Source organism: Chiroxiphia lanceolata, chromosome 10 (genome assembly GCF_009829145.1).
Source record: "Chiroxiphia lanceolata isolate bChiLan1 chromosome 10, bChiLan1.pri, whole genome shotgun sequence".
NCBI classification, from domain to species: domain Eukaryota; kingdom Metazoa; phylum Chordata; class Aves; order Passeriformes; family Pipridae; genus Chiroxiphia; species Chiroxiphia lanceolata.
Genome location: NC_045646.1, coordinates 5,353,617 through 5,371,061, shown reverse-complemented (window position 1 = coordinate 5,371,061; position 17,445 = coordinate 5,353,617). Strand labels below are relative to the sequence as shown.

The 17,445-nt window shown below is 38.9% G+C and overlaps 1 protein-coding gene across 1 annotated transcript in view; it reads right to left on the bottom strand.

Moving 5' to 3' along the window:
* The window catches only part of NLGN1 (neuroligin 1), a 433,184-nt gene extending 416,205 nt beyond the window's left edge, over positions 1-16,979 (bottom strand). Inside the window, exon 1 of the mRNA XM_032698022.1 lies at positions 16,795-16,979. The gene's annotated coding sequence lies outside the window, so the exon portion shown is untranslated. The remainder of the gene's footprint in view (positions 1-16,794) is intronic.
* Positions 16,980-17,445: the final 466 nt, after the last annotated feature.

Here is a 17,445-nt window from a genome sequence, read left to right as displayed (position 1 = left end):
CCCTCATTTCCCTCAGTTTTGCTTTTTTCCTCCCCTTTTCACTTTTTAAATTTAACCTGACTCGACAATTTACAACATTCTTCACAGCTTTGCACCTTGTGGAGCCCCATCTGTGCATGCAAAATGCTTCCAAATCCAAATGTTAGTGCTCTGGATTGTGGTTTAACTGCTGGAGTTTGAGGATTTGTGTTCTGGGGGAAAAGGGAAGGGAAGGGTGCTCTGCCTCCCACAGCAAGGAAAACAAACCTTCACTATGCATTCTGATCTCTTGTTCTTAACTATGGGATCTGATGGAAGGAAGGAAGGACATCTGTAAAAGGGTAATATAGACAGTGCAGTGGTAAAGGAATGGGAAAATACTGCTGAGGAAGGAATTAGAACAGCAACACACAAGTTCAGCTGTTCACTGCCATTAACACAGCACGGGGCCTGAAAAAGAACAATTCAGACCCAGTTCTCTGCATGTCTTGTAACAAATGGGAATCCAACAGCCTTGTTACCACAGGCTGCCATGGTCACACATCTCAGCATCTGTGGGTTGAGCCCTGTGCTATTCATCTCCGATCTGAACCCAAGTGCCCATATGTGAGGTATTACCTATCATGGGCCACTCGTGGGTGTGGCAGCAGCATGAAATCTGCTTTATGGTGTCTTTGCAAATGCAAAATCAGCTGTAACAGTGACAGTCACCTTGTACCACCAGGTTCTCCATCTTCGGTTTTTCCATCTGTGAAATAGTTCTAATTGAAAGGGAAATTAAATTCCCTTTGACTTAAAGAAAACATATATTTCTAAGTAAGGGACCAAAACAAGAGAAATGTAGAAAATTCAAGCCAGTACTATTCAGAAATGTTCATGTAGATTGGAAGTTCATTGCTGCTATGTGGTTCAATGAGATTACAACAGCCTTAGTTTGAAGACGTCCTTCAGCTACCAGTGCTGTGAAAGGATCACCCTGAGCAAATCCCAATGCTCTGTCTCCTACATCTTCTACTTCCAATACTGCTGCTCCAAGAGGCGAGCACCAAACACTCCCTCAGGCATGGAGGCTCATGCCCTGGGAGAGTAAATGGCTTTTAAAGTGCTGTGCACCCCTTCAGCACAACCTGAAGTGGTACACACGCAAGGCAGAAACCACTGTACCCCAAATAATATTCTGGAGAAGGGAATTAAGGGAGACAGTTAAACTGTCAGCTTTTTTTTTTCTGGTTTAGGATGAAAGAATGAAAATCTGGATTAGTTGCATGATCAGCTGTTGGCTTTTCTTTAAAAAAAAATCCCTATAAACTATGTGGAAGGAAGCCAGCCACAGGCTTCAGTAATTCAAACTTGATATATTTAGGGGAACTGTACGTGCTTGTCCTAATGAATATTTCCCCTGAGTCAGGGGAGCATAAGGAAATCTGAGAATCACAGAGAACAAGGGGAAATGGATTTACAGAGTAAGCTGTAATAGTTTCAGGCTTCATATGCAAGAGAAAATAAAGGAGTTTATGCCCCTGTTTCCCTTACAAAAGTAAAGGTTCTTTACTTAAGGCCAATGGAAACTTTGAAAGTGAACTCTATCTGAACCGCAGTAATTGTTTGTATGATGGTTCAAATGATGCAGTGTGACATATTCTGAAATGTGCGTGTAATTTAGATTAATTGCACAGCACGCCGACCTTTTACAGCCTGCAGTGAGACTGTGGCTCTGCAGCAACACAATACAGCAAGGAAGGAGAACCAAGCTCAGGGTTCACTTAACAGTGACTTGCGTTTTCCTGCACAGCCGGGTACTGCTCACAACAACAAATCACCTCGCTCCTCCCTGATCAGCTGCAAGCTCTGTCACTGCTCATCATTCTCCTGAGTGAGTCACTTCAGCAGAAGGCTCTAACAGGAGCCGTTTGGTCCATTCACACTGAGGGAACAGTAATAATTAGTCATATTGAACTGAATAAAAATTAAAATTATTGACATAAAATGGGTTCTATGGAATTCGCTTCCAAACCCAGTGGGGCTGAAGCTTCATATTGTGTAAACAGGCTCCACCGAATCAATAAACTCACCGATTTATATCAACTGACAACTGCCCCATTGAATTTAATGGGAAATTATCTCTTTTCTATAGATTTTCTCTACTGCTTATAATTACAGTGCGCTCGAATTTCACAGGGTCATTCCATGATCAACCTTCTTTGTCAGGCCTTTAAGAAAGAGTCTCAATTTTGGAAAGAAAGTACATGGGAGAGATTCAGAGCAACTTCCAGACTAATCATGAACCTAAAGTTACTATTTACTCCTATGCAGTGCTATGTCAGGAGCACACATCTCCACACACCCTACATGGTCCCAGACAGCCTCCAACCTTTTCCACCCTTATTTCCCCACATGAACTCAAAGAGAATGACACTGGCTGTCAGGGAGAGCCACCTGGGGGCAGGAGTCTCCTTGTGAACCATAGATCATCCTATCTGAGCCACATATTTATCCCTTTTCAACACCAAACAAATTTGTATAGTATCACAGAATAGTTTGGGTTGGAAGGGACCTTAAAGATAATCCAGTTCCAAACCCCCACCATGGGCAGAGACAACTTCCACTGGAGCATGTTGCTCAAAACCCCATACAAACTGGCCTTGAATTAAAAGTTAGGAAGAAATATATCAGAAATCTTCAGCTGTCCAAACACATTCAGAACTGAATAGAAGTTCAGAGTTTTGCTGCCAATACTGTTTTAACAGGGGCAGAAAATCTTTTCCTCATTTGCTTATACAGGAAAAGTAATTTCTTCACAGACAGAGAAAAATTATCTTTAGGACAGAACCTTCGGTTATATCAGCTGAATTACACTGATCTACTGATTGAAGATATGACTTCATTTACTTAAAACAAAATGGTGGAATTCATTTTTAAATGATAACGCAAAACCTACACAGCAAGTAGACCCTCCAGTATGGTGAGAAGTAAAAAATGTCTCTTCCAGTGAAGTTGCAGATTCATTTTTTATAAATTTGAGATACTCCTCAAGCTAGTGGGAGATGCTTTGTGAAGAACTTCAGTGCATTTAAAACACTGTTAAAGGCATTAAACTCCCACATTTTGTGTTACGGTGTTCCCTAGGTAACCTTGGGGCAGAAACACCTCACTCCATGGTGCACATTCCCCCAGGAGGCTGTTAGAAAGATAATCACCCCAAGACAGCAATAGCATTCAGACATCTTCCCTTTGTGTTACACCCTCGTAACACCGGGAATATTAATCCACCTTTCTTTAAAGTAAATCAGAACCCTTCTGTCACAAGTGGATAGACACACACACAGACACACACACACACACAAAAAAAAAAAGCTTAAAAGAGCACATATAACTCATATAACTTAAAAAATAAACAAACCCTTCAGCAAACTGAGGATAATTGTGTAGGCAGATGAAGATCGATGGTAAATCCCAGGGTACTGAAGTAGTAATTAAAAATAAACAAACAGGAGATAAAAATAGAAGTTAAGTAAAATATTTTCCCATAAGGGTTATACAGTAGTCAAGCACCCCATCGAAAACAGCAGGAGAAGAAAAAATTTCTTTCTATTTTGAGTAAAATGAGATTCGTTTTTCTGTAGAAAACAGGCTGCAACCTCCAATTAAGGCAATTATCAAAGCCAGACTAAATTCCAATTTTTTGAGATTGGTAAACACTCATCACTATTGAAAAATCCAGAGACAGTCTGTGTAGCACACAGGTAACATAGAAATGACAAAAATAATGTTTCACCACTATTTCTACCTGTCAAAGACTTCCTAACAAAAATTTTCCGTCAGCTTTCTGCCAGAAGTTCTCACCAGAGCTTCCTGCCGGAGTTTTCCTGCCAAAAGATCCTGCTATTGTTTATGGTTATCATATCTCCTCGAACATCTGAATAGGGCTACGTGCCAAGATACCACGTACAACCTCCTTTGAACACTATAAGAGTTGGGGAAAAAATTGGGAAAAATCAGGGGACAGCAAAGGGAGAGAGAGAACCAGTTACCCTAGCTGAGAATCTCTCCCCAGCCCCCATCACCTTTCTTCTGCCACCATGTGCTGCCCACCTGTCACCAGAGACTGGAATTCTGCCGGCCTGGAGAGGACTGAGACCCACTGTGCAACATGAGTGAGTTATATCTTATTTCCCCCCCAACAGCAGCTTGGCAGAGAGGTAGTTTTTGGTGGTATCTTTTCTCTACTTCTAGAAGCAATCTTAGTATTTTCCACGAGAAATAAAATACGGGGTTTTTTTAGGCTTAGCGCGAAGTTGTAAGATATCCAAATTCTAAACTGGACCTGAGCATCAGAGTCTTTTTTGGTCAGATAAGGGAAATATAAAAGTTCCTAAAAATCAAAATATTTTGAGGCCATGTGGAAATTTTGGACACAGAGGTTTCTTTTCTCTCTTTGGGCTAAGAACAAAGGAAGATCCATCATTTTTGATAGAGGATGCCTCGCAACCAACCAAAAGGAAAGGAAAGACCCTTTTCAGAGAAAATAAATCCTTTTAGGCAAAATGAATATATTAAACTTATCTGAAAAAGGGTGGGATTTTGTGAAACTCTAAAATGTATGAAGTTTAAACCCGAAGGGTCTTTTCTCCCTGAAAAACTCAGAGACTAGACCCAGTATGATGAATAAATTCTTTCTTTTTGTTTCATGAGTTTTTGCCATCTTTCTAAATTCAAGGGAGAATTTTTTCCTCACATTTTCCAACTTTTCTTAGTTTTTCCTCTTTCTCTTTGCATCTCTTAGCAATTAATAAAATCAGTTTCAGTATCAACAGATAACTTGTGTGAGTTTTAATTTTGCTCAAGGGAATATACAGATCTGAAGTTCTTTCTGCAACATTTAAGCAGATTGTAATATTTCAGCCTGCCCCTGCTTATGCAGAACTTGTGAGTGTGACTTCTGCAATGTACATCAGTCACACCCTCCTTGGCCACACAAAAGACCATGAAGAACATGGTGCTGAATGCTTGGCCCAGCTCCTGTGCCTGCGTTACTTAACACAAAATCAGAACATAAGTTCATGTGTTTCTACTTATATGCCACTCCCTTGAAAATGGGGCAGGGTATATTGTGGCATCTTTCTCTCAGGAAAAAAAACAAAACAAAACAACAACAAAACAAAACAAAAAAAAACAAGCCAGAAATCTTGCTTTAGTTTTTTCTGTACTTTGAGAAATGTGATGATCTTGAAAAGGTGATACAAGAACTCAGTGTAAAATACAGGTCCACAAAACGACACTCCAGCATAGCCCATTTAATGATCCTTGTGCATACAATCTTTGTATTTTGCCTTTTGGAAGTAGACTCAATTTAATTTCAAGTGCAAAATTCAGAAGTTAAAAGAAAGGGATAAAAAAAAAAAGGAACATTAACTTGCAGTCCTTTTTACTTTTATTTCTAATTTCTGATACTTCATTATAGATACAATGCTCATTTCACTGAGCATATAGATACAATGCTGTTTCACTTAAACAGCTTTCATTAACACTGCACAGAGTAATTTAGAGTCTTAGAAGATGCTAAGTTGTAGTTAAGTTTACAAAACCAGGGTATTTTCTCACTTCACTTAAGAAGCTATGCATCGTGTCCAAAAATCACACAAATATGGAGGGGGACAGATGATTTCAGCATCTATGGTAGCCACCATCTACATTTATATTAATATTGTTCCAGTTAAGCTAAAGTTCATTCTATTCATATAGTTTCCATATAGTAAGTGTAAATCATGCTCCTCAAGAAATATCCATGTTCAAGAGCTGTGCTAAATCACTGCATCCCAGTCACTGTAGATACACCATAATTCAATTTTGCATATCGATAGTATCTTTTCTTCCTAGACACTCTCCACACTATATGAAAAATCCATTATAGAGCAGAGGTGAAAGGCAACACAGGGCTCTGGACCACAATAAAGGGAAAAAAACCCCAACATTGAAGACGGCAGCAGCAGAGCCAAGTGTAATTCACAACTGAGTACCTTAATATCCAGAGTTTTCACACTCTGGTTTGAAAAATCTGCTCAATATATACAGTTTCTCTTTAATAAGATCATGGCTCTGAAATGAACCAAACTTACCTACTACTTAGCTGGCACTGAATTTTCTAACATATTTTTTAGACTAATACCTGCCAATCGAGTCTTGAAAAGCTATACTGAGGTCAAAGAGGGTAGGAAATCTTATTTCCTAGTTCCACAGAGTATAGAGTTTTTTTGCTTCCAATCAGTCCTTTCTGTATCAACAGCATGAGCAGCTCTTGTACACCGCTTTAATGAGAAAGTTTGTGCTTTTTTTTCATTAGTATTTAGAACTAAGGTGCTCAAGTTCCTCTAAAATCGCTTTGACCAAAAATTGATTTATGATTGCAAAGTGGGGGCAATGAGAACTGTTTTATTTTAAATATGAAAAATCACCAGTGATCAAGTGCAAATTGTTTCACAATTGATGAAGGTTGGCTTTGCATAAATAGTGCTGAAAAGCCCAATCACCCTCATTACAAAGAGCCAGCTGGTGAGCTCAGGGGTGGGATTTCTCAGGAGGGCTCAGTGTTCTGCTGCAGCTCAGCAGACCTGTCCTTGCTGAAGCTCTTGGAACTTAGCTGTGGCCTTGGACCACGAGGCTAAAACTCACAGAGGGCTAAAAGGGTATTTGAAATCGGACATGTTCAAGACAGGAGGAACTGATTTAATTTAGAATCATAGAATCATTTAGGTTGGAAAAGACCTCCAAGACCATCAAATCCAACCTTTGACTATTCACCACTTTATCAATTAAACCTTGGCATTAAGTGCCACATCCAGTTTTTTCTTGAACACCTCCAGGGATGGAGACTCCCTAGACAGTGTATTCCAACTGTGCATTCCCTGACAGTGCATTCCTTGCCAACCCTTTCCATGAAGAAATTCTTCCTGATGCCCAATTTAAACCTCCCCTGACACAGCCTGAGGCTATATCCTCTTGTCCTGTCACTAGATTTAGCGTATTTTTAGTCCTCAGGAGCTACCTGATATCCCATCCCCAGCCTCTAACAATTGTCCTTGGGAACCCAGGGAAGAGCAGCGATATGCCAGAGGAAGGGAATGCAGCGAAAGAAACAACTCACAATTAGAGGTTAGACTGGAATACTGAATGTTTCATTAGAAACAGGCATGAAGTTTTACCTGTGGCAAATTTTAATTATTTACAGTGTTAATATATAATAATTACATTATAAGCAATCTGGAGTTAATGAAGATACTCAAGTGTGTCCTGGAAACAAAAGTACAAGTCATCTCAGGCTTCAAAAGTTAAAAAACGTTATGGAGCAGGAGAAACTACTGCTGGTTACATGGCAGCTTAGGGCAGGACTTGTTCTGTCTCCTTACAGTGTATATTGGCTTCTACAAAAGCCAAGACTCTACCAGTGTGACCAAATATATCCATTTCAGTGTCCTGTCACTGATAATGGTCCACAGAAACACTCCAGCAACCCAGTAAGTTATAGGTTAATTCACTTCAATGCATGAATTGAGTTGTTGAGCCTGGGGAGACCTGGAAAAAAATCAGTAAGTGGGATATACTTGTATTTTTTATCATACAATTCTGTCATTTTACCCTTAGTTATTTCAGTTACTTAGAAAATTCAAAACAAGTGTGGAAAAAATACTGCACCAATCCGCATTGTGCAACTGTTAGTGTCAGATACCTTGTCTGAATTAACATTCTCTAGCCCAAAAGCACCACTTAAACCTCAATGCAATATTTTCTGCAATCTTTATGCCACACTTGTATCCTTGTCAAAGCATGTAGCCATGTATGAACTCAACAACATAAAAAATTGGAGTAATGTAGGACTATATTAAATTATGCATAATAGAAGAGCAAATGGTAGGTGGTATTGTAGAGTATACTGAGATTTATACAATAAACATTATATTTATACAATAAACATTAAAATAAATGTGTCCAGATAAACAAGGTTATTTGCAGGTATGACCCACCTAACACTGAAACAAGTGTTTATTTTCAGGTTGTGTGCATCATGCACAGGTTATTTTAGACAGATTTGCATCTGTCATATTGCAGGATTGATGTGATGCAAAAATGCAGACAGTAGTAAAGGAAGCTCACAGTTGCATGTATTGGAGAGAGACAAGTCTAAGGAGACAAAGGCTTCATAAAACAACAGCATGGAACAAAAAACCAAAAAACCCATCAACATCAGGGAAAACAGGAGGGACAAAGGGAGGTGGCAAAATGCTTCAAAACGCTTGAAAAATGAGATCAGGAAGTTAAAAGGGACATGCCTTGGAAAAAAAACTACTGCAAGATACAGCAGCAGCAGACATAGCAGCTGCTGTGGAATGTGACAGCCACCCAGGAGAGAGGGAAAAACCTGAGGCTCACTTTTCCCTCCTGCCCTTTGCTGTGTTCATACTGTTGAACATCACAAAGTCATGGCACGACTCAAAACACAGGAAATGCTGTAACAAACCACACCAGTGTCCACCATGTCCAGCACTCCTCAAGTCCTCCCTATTGGGCTTGCACTAGTACTGGTACTGAAGTGGGCAGCTGAGGTGTGGTTTCCTTCCACTGCCTTCATGAAGAGGATGCATAAAAAAAAAAAAAAAAATCACTGCAAATAGTAGGTATAGCATTGCCTTAAACTACCCTGGCAATGCTTCCCTGCATATATGTCACCAGAGTTTTGACCTTAAAATCTGTTGCCCTAAATAGATGCCCATGTTCCTCTGATTATAAAAGATGGATTCACAAAAAACCTGCCATGTTTTTGCGACAAACAGCAGGGCTGTAGGAGGAGACAGGTCACATTATTTTCTGCCAGGTTTTGCTTGGAAGAAATTCAAATAATCACGTGGGAACAAAAGTAAGAGTTTGAGTGACAGGTGGTGTAAACTTGGTGGGAATAACAGTGAGATTTTGGTCATAAGGAATATTAATGATGGAGGAAGAATGCAAATAACCCAGCTTCTGAATGGAGTGTTCTCCTCTGTAGTGCTCCAGAAAAATTAACAACCCTGCATGTTTGAACAGTTGTCCAGCCTTTCATCACTTTGTGATAATGTCATTGCTTAGTTTACCAGGCATGTAAGTCGGACCCTTTGGGTACTAAGGGAGGTGAAGTATCTATACACAAATTAAGCGTGTTTTTTTCCTTTAAAAAACACCAGAAATAAAATGAATTTAAAGTCTTGTTCCACTGGTGCATTTAGAAGCTCCTCAAATAGTCTATTCCAACTCCACAGCAATTCTATAAAACAAAATGAATAGCACAAATCCAGTAAATATATCTCCTGCCAAGATGAGCTCTCCTGTTTTAAAATCTTTTATAGCATCTAATGTATTTATTTGCATCAAGAGGGCATTATGCCAGTTAACATCTGTGTTCTCTGGAGTTGGTAATTCTGCCTCCCATAACTAGTCATCAATTCTGCATGAAAATACACAACTGTCTTTCCACTACAGATTCTATCTGCTGTTCAAATTTTCCATGCACATTTAGAGAAATGTTCAGCGAAATACTTCTGCATAAAAAGATATAGACAGGAAAGGATGACTCAAATGTCTTTGGATGCCCCATCCCTACCTAGGGATGGCATTTATGAACCTTTGGATTCTCATCTGATGTTTCATTATGAAAGAAATTAAATATCAGATCTTCAGCTAATATAAATTGACATGGTTTCTTTGAAAGATTCAGAAAATTTGCCAGATGTCTGTCAGCTAAAGAGTCGGTCCTGAAACTCTGGGCCAGTTCACAGCATGCAAAATAGGTAAATGCACATATATTTTAAACTGGCTTAAATGACCTCAAGTAACAATAAAAAAAATCAAAGCAGGTGTCTCCACCTGAAAGGCAGACATAAAAAAATTTTATAAAAAGGAAATTTTCCCAGAAAATAATAGAAAAACTAGGTGCCAGAATTGTAAACATACTCAATTTCTCTTCAAATTTAGGTGCTTGAATACATTTCCATATCTAGCATTAAATGAGCATGAAAGAAACCCACCCTTTGCCAGTGAGGAACTATAAAGGAGAATCAAAGTCATAGGAGACAAAGAAAGGAATTGAGATTTGGCAAAGATCATGAGCAATTGGGTGGATCCAAGGTAAGCCATGTGCCAAGCAAAATTACGTAATTCATTATAATGCAATGAAAGAACCAATTTTGTTTCCAACATCACAACAAACTTTTCTTCCTCAGCCTGACCAACCCCAGGGTGCCCCTGCACAACACTGAGAACTGGCAACAACCTTAAAGTTTGCAAGCTAAAACTCTGCCTAGAACACTTAAATCTCCAACTCTCAGCCCTAAAATTCAGTTATTGGGATGACTGGCTTGTCAATGTCTATGTCCTCTGTACCTGGTTTTATGAGAAAAGCTTGTAGCACTATAACTTCTATAAAGAATTGCCTTACAATTAAAAACTCAAGAACTCTTAATTTCTTTGTATGCAACCATTCATGGAAATTGCTACTCCAACTGCCTGGTCTGGTGACTGTCCTTCTAATTAGTGAACTAACCATGACCTAAATGACAGGTGGTTCATCAAGGACACTTACAGATGGCCTGGGGAGTATCAGCAGAAGGACAACAGAGGACTTTTCACTGCCACGTTCAGTATTTGCAGTGCACATTTTATTGTCTGAATGTTTCCCCGAGACCCTTTACGACTTCACGCTTGGGGTCTGTGCTTTGGTTTCTGCATAGCTTCAGTTGTACAAGAAAATAGCTCTGTAACACTTCAGCAATCAGAACAAGGGATTTCAGATGAAGTGCCATGTGCTCTGAATATCCAGAGAAGAAGAAACATCTTATAATGATGAGGTCAACAGCATGCCCAGCTTCTCATCGAGAAAACACATACCAGCTTTTACTATTTGTTGAGAGGTTTGTGAGCCAAATTATAGTTCCTCTATTTTTGTCAAACACAGTACTCAGGTTCCCAGTTTATTAGCTAGAGACAGGCATTTTATTTATCTGTTTCAGGTACTGATTTGGTTTTTTTTTTCTTCAGGTTTCTCTTCAACTCAGTGTTTTCTCTTGAAATTGCCCATATTTTGAACAAGAAAGCAGATTTATTTGCTGTGATATACTTTCAATTGGTGATGTCAGAAAACAAGTAGAAGAATGTGGTATGGTTTCAGGTTACATGTAGGAGCCAATTTTCTAGAATTAATGGCTCAATTAAATGGAAATATAACTTCAATATTCTTTTTTTAAATGTGCATCAAACCTCACTGTCTTTGTCATTTCTGGAAAATGTTTTAGTTATTTTATAGACCAGTGAAGTTCTGAAAGTAAAGTCTTTTTGTCTCAATCACAACAGACTAGACTTAATTTTCAAGTTTGTGTACATACAGATTTCTTGCAGTACAATTTATAGCAGTCCAACATCAATCAATACCTTAGTTAAAGAAACAACAGGACTTTCACACCAGCTATGACTGTAAATTACTCTTGACCTCACTGTTCAAATTATTAACTCAATTCATTCTTTTGTCCAGAAATCACCCACTTATCTAGCCTTTATAGACAGTTCACCAACACAGAAGGTTAAAGTGGAACCATTCAGCCAAAACACCTTTTGCCTTCCCAGTCTTAAAGTAAATACTGAAAATAGTTCCAATTTGGTTTCATGTATTTAAAACACGAAATTTTGTACTTCTACATTTGCTAAAAAATGGCTTATGTTGAGCTTTTTTAGGTTCTAACTGCACACTGCAAGAATCAAAGGCTAATGAGCAAACTCTGAGTAGGTGAGAAATCCTTTGGGTATTTTTCCCCCCACTCTTTTCTAAGACCGAACTATAGCAGTTGGACTTTCTTTTACTGAAAACCATTATAGTGTTGCTGAGTACTCCAGCATGAAGATAACAGTAGCCAAAATGCAGGAACCATATACTAATCTTACATGATTCTACAAAATTCTCCCACACACCTGAGTCATGGTCAAGCTGTTTAGCCTACATATACTGTGATTAATGTAAGTTGCAAAGAAAATTGTTCTTCTCTGACAGGATATTTTGACTCCACCTTTATTTTTTTCCTTAGCCCAGACCTGAATGCAATGAGAAATGCTCTAGTCAGAACCACCTGAATAGTTCTGATACTTCTGTATTAAAAAGTGCCCTAAAATTATTTGGGAGAGACTGGTGCCTCCTGATCATCAGAATCACTTTTTCACAACACAGGCAGCGACAATAGGCACTGTCATTTCCCCTGGAATTAAAGCACAAAAGCCCTCAATATGTTTGATTTTTCTGCCTCAGAACTCTAGATTTTCCAGGTTGTCCCTAAACGCAAAATAACACAAAAGTTCTATTGTTCATTTTATAATGAAACATTTTAGCATTGTGGCTTATTGCTTGAATGGTAATTAAATATTTTTGATCTTCTTTGGAATGCTACTTTTTATTTAAACACTTTTTATTGTTGAGAAAACTGAGGTGTATTCCTGCCTGCCACACTACAAACAATTCAATCTGGCAGATGCTGCACCTGTCACTGTTTCGTGTGTCTCCACATAAGAACAGAGAATTGTATGGGTGTAAATGTCCCTGCTGATCTGCTTCTATCATTAGTGCCTGCTTTGCAGTTTATGTTGGCATCCATCAGTTCTCACAGGTGATACAGAAACACCACACATTCCAAATTCTGACCACAGCCTCAGTAATACAAACTTAAACCATTTATTTCTCAAACTTCACACTCCAACATTTGGAAAAAAATAGTAACTACGACACAAGTTCTTGAATTACATTACTCTGCTAGAAAATCAAGGACTTTTTTGTGCATCTGTATGCATGAAGATCACACATTCTACCGAAAGCAACAGAGCATAATAGAAGTTCATTGTGCTTTAGTGAAAAGGTCATTAGACATTTGAAATAGTAATTACCTGTATCTATTCACTATCCTCTATCACATCCATAATAAGAGAGTTCTCTTTTATGATGCCTTTCACAGGCATTGTAACAAGGAGTAGAGGAATCTTTTTTTTATTGTTATTATTACTTTTATATTTATATTATTACATAATACTCTCGGGGGGTCATCTTTCTTTTGTGAAATTTGAATAAGAAAGTGCAAAGCCTACTAGCAAAAATATTGACAAATATTGTTAGACTTCTCTAAAAAGAGTTATTAATTAAACCACATCACTGCAGTGAGTTAAAATATCTATTGCTAAATTCTGTATTTTAGAGATAGGAGGAGGCAGCAAGGGGCCAACAGAGTTATCCGAGGCAGAGATATTGCATGATGCTCAGGCCATGATCACTTGTTTCATAAAAACAAGATCAGACTATGACCAGCAGCAGCTCCTGCCTTGCTGCACTTTTCTTTTTTTTGTTGTTCCTGAGAAGACACTTTATATAAAGTTTAATCATCCAAGATTGTCAAACCCAGGGCTCCCTTACAAAAATTCCCCTCACTGAAGGGTTAAGGAATGTTTTTTAAAATTAAAGTCTTTGTACTTCACATTTCAAAAAGCTTTTTGTTTTTTCTTCTTTTTTTGTACCTTTAATATAAGCTAAAAATATTTTTAATAGTGATTGCCATGGCAATAAGTAACCTAAGCTCTCAATATTTGAACTTCCAACTAATGCTTGGTTCTTCAGTGTCATGCATTGACTCCAATTTATTTATCACATCCAGTTTAACAGAACAAACTCCACACAACACTGAGGTTCATCATGGCCCAACACAGGGCAGCACAGTAAGGAATTTGGATCCAGCTGGGAAAGAAACAAGGACACATGAGGTGTAAGTAATTTCTTGAAAGCAGGACTGGTATACTTTAATATATGGGAATGCAACCATAATAGCTCTTACTTTCAGCCAGGGGACTGTGAATTGGATATGGAGGAGTTGTTCTGTATTCCTTCCGTGGGCACCTCTAACCCAATCCCCCTGTTTTGCCTTTTTCCTCCTGCACAAAGCCTGTTGTACCTGTATTTTTGCAGAGGCAATAAATCCAGTCCTAAGTGAAGAGGTCTTTGGAAATAAACTTGGAAGTACTGAAAGTGCCTCCATTTCTTTGGTGAAATATCAAGAAAATGAACTCCCATTGATATCAAAAGAAAACTGTTATTGATAAGGCATTAGGAGCAAGTCTATAATTCTGCTTTGTTTTTAGTAAAGACATATGGTATTTCTCTTCAAATCACTCTGAAATTCAGTATATGCTTGATTACAGGGGACATAAAAGACAGGTGATCAAGAAAACTTTCAGCAGTTGTTCCTGCTAGACTTGCAATATAAAGGGCAAGGAGCCTGATTTTATAGACCCTAAAATATAAAAAGGACTCAAAATCCAATATACAGCTTTTTGTTGTTGTTTGCTTCAATAAATCTACATTTTATCTTCTCTGCAGGGCACAAGTTTATCTTCCAAACAACGCCCATTTTGAAGATGCACTCATCAGCACTGCAGTAGAATTTTTTTGAGAAGTGCTGCGGGATTTCTGACTCCTATAGAGTAGGAGTAAGAGAATAATGTAAAGATTAGAGCTTAAAACGTAAGTACAGGAGAGTATATGTGCCCTCGCCTTCTGTAAAAGGCAGTGCTTTAGTATACAGATGCACTGCTAGAAAATGCACAGCCTTACTCAAAGCTGTAAGAAAAGCATTAATATAATGCAGGAGTATATTCATAAGGCACTCCAGGAGCAGGCAGATATGCCTGATTCTGAAACTACATGTAGCCAGTCACCTGTAATTTATAATCTTTCATCGAGTTGTAGTTTTGCATCTCTGTATAACTTTCCTCAAATCAAAACCCTAGTTCATCATACTACACATTACCACTAGGACCCATTACCACAGCTTGAGCCTTTATTAAGGTATCAATATTCTTCCCAGCACTCTTTGCTCCAGAATCCCCAATTAAATTACTGCTTTAATTGTCTGCTGTCACTGACAGATAGGTAAGTGTGTGTGCCTAGTGCACAGCAGCAACTGAAGGTACTTGCCTTAGTGCAAAATTACAGAACAGATTTAAATGCTCTCTCTTTATGCATAAGAAATGGTCATAAATCATTGCTTCAACACAGCCTGCTCCAAAAGCTGGGTTTGGGGACTTTTTTCCCCCCTCTTTCAAGCTATGATTCATACCTGCACTTGCCTGATTTAAGAGTTATGGTCCTTTCTGCTTTCCAATCCTTATCAGTGTTCTGAGAGTGTTAATACTCACAATCTCTTAAAATTGAGGGACTTTTAAAGTAGTTGTCTGTATTTTGTGTGCCTGGGAATCCTTTTTATATTTTAATGAACGTTCAGGAATGAGGAAAAGGATTGGCATTGACACATTGTAGTTAAGTTAGAAAACCAAATTCTCTAAATTTTCTGGTAACTAACACTATTTTCACCTGGGCTAAACCTCACTCTGTTGCATGCAGAGCAAGACCAACCCAAAATGATTTGGAGTAATGACATCCACCTGCACGTGGTTAAAAGTGACAGTGCCTCCAGCCACACAATATCCCTCTTATTCTGTTTTGATTGTTTTATACCAGATCAGAGATTTAAACTGTGCTGAAGTGGTTTATTGTTCTAGCTAAGTTAAGAACTGACATTTTAATGGCACATTTGAGGAATTTATATAGACAAGTCATATGACCCTAATGTGATATCTTCAGTGTAGCCCGGAGTAATTCAGCCCAGACCCCAAGGGGTCAGACAAAATCGTAACTCTCTTTAGTCTTTAAGCCATTAAAATTCAGCTAGACTGCAAAGTTGACAGCTGTTTACTGTAAGGTTACCTCCTGCCTGCCAAATAATAGGGCTGCTGTTGGCACCTTTCCACCCTCTCAGTTGAGAAAAGGCTTCCTTATAGTCAGAATGGAGCTGAAATGTTGCATTCCTCAAGCCAGGAAGGTGTGGATCTTTAAACAGGCTTAAGCAAGATTGAGCTGGGTCATTACCTTACATCGGTTCTTTTCAAAGTAAATGTTATCACAACATTTGAGGGAAATATAAACTCCAAACTGGAATTCTGCCTAGTAATGCCAGCAGACCCACAGAAAGGTTAAGAGTAATGGCACAAGCTCTTCCAGAGCCTCCCAGCTCACGTCTTTCTCAGGATACCCATATTGCTGTGGGAGAGAAGACCAGGCTTCCTGCCTTGCTCCCTTAGCTGTAAATGAAAAGAAATACTTTCCCCTTTACTACATGGCGGAAAAAAAAAAAAGCCATAATTTTGTACCATCAGCTGCCAAGAAGATGCATATTAATTATTAAAAAAATAAAGACAAAATTTTTGTCGAGGTCAAGAAACAGTGCAGAAAAGTCAGCAAAATCCTCTCATTACAGCCCCAATCCCCATTCCTCATAATTTTGTAATTCTGTGTTTTACTGTTCCTAAAACCACTCTCAAGACTGTAGAAAACATTTTGCATTATAACAGCATTAGCTAAAAATAGGGTAGGGAATACAACAACTCCTCATCCTTTTTAGCTTCCTAACTCTCCTGTGTGCTCTCTCTGCAAGCCTATGAGTTTTCACTCCCTGCCACAAAGCTTGGGCACCTCACCAAAGAGGACAGACCCTCCTCATTTTCCTTTGTAGTCAAAATCACAGTGTCAAAGGTACAATTTAGAACCACACAGAACATGTGCAAGCAAAAGAAAGGATGCATTTTTCAGCCATTCTACTTCTAGAAGGTTACATAAAAGAGGATAAACAGACACGTTCTTCCTCTCATTCTACTTTAAACGAAAATAAAGAGGTAACTATTAATTTCTCTCAAAAACGTAGTGTAGCTACCTACCTGCATCAGCAGGGTTGGGCTTCGAATCCTCAGGAGAGCTGACAGTCCACCACCCCCTCTGGCTCTGCTGCCCAACCTTGAGGAAAAGTGGAGCCCCCCAAACCACCTCTCCTTTTAACAATTTCTGCTAATCAGCTCTAAATAGCTTTCACCTGCCTTGCTTGGGTCTTAGGCTCTATGTAAGCGACCCCAAGTCCCAAACTTAGTGTGGGAGTTGGCTGTGGTGAGCAGCAACTGCTGTGTGGGTGTTTCAGGAGCTGGCTGGGAGGTAGCTTACTGATACTTGTAGTTTTTAAGTCATTTGATACTTCTGAAAATCTTATCTAAGTGCTTTGAACACCACAAAATGTCAGCAAAGCCAGAATGCAATGAAGATACTCCCTGTGGACACAAAAAGCCCTTTTCTGAGTGGGTCATTTGGGAAGTGTTTTCACCTTAAAAGGAGCTGCAGAGCAGACATTTGTACAGTCATATGGAAGCACCAAGCCCAGACTTAGTGCTGGAGTTAGGGCAGGTCTAACACCCCAGGCTGCACAGAAGCTGGCTGAAGACAGTAGCCCTAAGTGCTGTATGCCATCACACCCCTCTCCATCTCATCCAGTGAATTTTACTAGTCTGGGCTGGTACTCTCATTCTCTTCAGCATCCCTCA